Raw genomic sequence first — 2,875 nt, 5'->3', positions numbered from 1 at the left:
GCACAATTAAACAGAAAACACCTGTATACAAAAAGTTGCAAGCACCATTTTTTTGGTTCACACAAAGGTTGCAGTGAGCTAAAAATCCAGTGCACACGAAATGTATTAAACTTGTATGTATTAAAATATCCACGAAAATCAGTAATGTAACTAAGCTCGGTCAGTCTCTATGGTGAGCTGGGAATGGCGGGTGCAAGCTTAACGAGATACAGGTAAAGAGAGAGAGAGGAAGAGAGAGAAAGGGAGAGAGAGAGAGAGAGAGAGAGAGAGAGAGAGAGAGAGAGAGAGAGAGAGAGAGAGAGAGAGAGAGAGAGAGAGAGAGAAAGAGAGAGAAAGAGAGAGAAAGAGAGAGAGAGAGAGAGAGAGAGAGAGAGAGAGAGAGAGAGAAAGAGAGAAAGAGAGAGAAAGAGAAAGAGAAAGAGAAAGAGAGAGAAAGAGAAAGAGAAAGAGAAAGAGAAAGAGAGAGAGAGAGAGAGAGAGAGAGAGAGAGAGAGAGAGAGAGAGAGAGAGAGAGAGAGAGAAAGAGAGAGAGAGAGAGAGAGAGAGAGAGAGAGAGAGAGAAAGAGAGAGAAAGAGAGAGAAAGAGAAAGAGAAAGAGAAAGAGAAAGAGAGAGAGAGAGAGAGAGAGAGAGAGAGAGAGAGAGAGAGAGAGAGAGAGAGAGAGAGAGAGAGAGAAGAGAGAGAGATAAAGAGAAAGAGAAAGAGAGAGCAAGGGACATGCAGAACAGCCACATAGAGATTTAGAGAGAATAGGAATTCTGCTCTGATTACATCTAAAATTCGAATAACTGTTGAATTATTTGACAATGACTTTACTGTACTATCACACTGAAATCGTTTACTTTGGTAAATTAAATGTAAATTAACTTACAGACAGGCAGAAGAACGTAGTTGAACGTAGGTTACATCAAATTGCAATAAGAATTACTCATGTAGTTCACATTATCGGGGGTGGGGGGGGGGGAATGACACTAATTGTACATAATTTATATTTATTAATCATATTGATTTTATTACACAAACTGTATTTACAGAGTAGATAAAGATAACTTATACAACACGAACACTGTTTCTAGAATCTTCACAGGGACGGGAGTAAATACAGCGGGTTGAGCTTCTTCAGTGGATCTTGTGAGGTAGAATTTTCTTCTTTTTTTTCTTTTTTTTGAGTCTACCCTTTGACTTCAGTGGCTGTATCCTCCTCCACCTCCTCCTCCTCCTCCACCGTATCCTCCTCCTCCTCCACCTCCTCCATATCCTCCTCCTCCTCCTCCATGTCCTCCACCTCCTCCTCCATATCCTCCTCCTCCTCCTCCATGTCCTCCTCCTCCTCCATATCCTCCTCCTCCTCCTCCATGTCCTCCTCCTCCTCCTCCATATCCTCCTCCACCTCCTCCTCCATATCCTCCTCCACCATGCCCATGTCCTCCTCCACCGAATTTAAAAGGCTTGAATTTCCCAAAATTGAATTTAATCGGCTTGATTTTTAAGAAGCCGCCGCCGCCGCCTCCGTATCCTCCTCCGTGACCTCCTCCGTGACCTCCTCCGCCGTAACCCCCTCCTCCGTGACCTCCTCCGTGACCTCCACCTCCGTAGCCACCTCCGCCGTGACCTCCTCCCCCATAGCCACCTCCCCCGTGACCTCCTCCCCCATAGCCCCCGCCATAGTCATCGTAGTAGTCTTTTTTCCACCAGAAGAAGGGCTCGGGGCTGGCTTCGGGCAGGGGGGTGGCCGGGGAGGGGGAGGGGCCCAGGAGGAGGAGGAGACACGTCGCCGCCGCCGAGACGAAGACCTGGGGGGGGGAGAAGGGGGGGGTTAATTTAGTGTTTAATAAGGTGTTCGTTAATGAGTTGGAAGGGAAAGGAAGTAGGGTTTGGTAAGAGAAGGGTGGGAGGGTAGATTTATGGATGTATAGACTGATAGGTAGGTAGTCAAACGCGCACGCACACACACACACACACACACACACACACACACACACACACACACACACACACACACACACACACACACACACACACACACACACACACACACACACACACACACACACACACACACACACACACACACACACACACACACACACACACACTCGCTTACGCACACACACAAATGCTTCCATACAGTATCCCCCTATGTATAAGCCACATAAAATAATGAAATTGAATAGAAAAAGAAAAAGAAACCAAAAACTAGAACAACTGTAGCTAAGCGAGCAAATAATGTCAGTCTGTCTGTTTACCCTTCCTTTTATCTGTCTATCTATCTGTTTAACTTTCTCTTTGTCTGTCTGTCGGTCTTTTTACACTTTTTTTTTGTCTCCCTTTCTGTCTGCCTTTTTTTACGTCTGTCTCCTCGTATGCATGTTTCTTAATATATTGGTCTGACTGCTTGTCTATGGAATAGTCTTCTATATGCTGTAGATAATAACACGGGTAAAGTATATACATCTAGACAGCACGGGGTAAACTTCCGCCAACACTAAAACATCGTTTCAAAATAAGTCATCTGCATAAAAAAGCAAGACTTAGTTTCTTAGCAGATGTCAATGGTTCTTTTGCTTTAATCTAAGGTCCGTACGTGGATCAAGTTTACTATCGAAATCTAAATGCAATCTACGGTCAATTGTCTTTTATGCAGTCCAGGTATATAAAGTTCAGTTGCACCGCTAAAAGAAAATAACCTAACAGCGATTAGATGCCTCCTTTATCATTTTTCACTGCTGGCTAATTCCTATAGGTAAATATATACAAGTACGCCACCAATTTTCCGACAGCTGTAGCTCCTACACCGTGCCGAATTATCCATTTTGCCGGACGAACAGAGGTCATGTAACAATGATGAGTTAGTACTCCCTGATTCGCAAATCAT

Source organism: Penaeus chinensis, chromosome 30, assembly GCF_019202785.1.
Source record: "Penaeus chinensis breed Huanghai No. 1 chromosome 30, ASM1920278v2, whole genome shotgun sequence".
Lineage (NCBI taxonomy): Eukaryota > Metazoa > Arthropoda > Malacostraca > Decapoda > Penaeidae > Penaeus > Penaeus chinensis.
The sequence above is the reverse complement of the archived record's forward strand: the minus strand, read 5'-3'. Positions refer to the sequence as shown.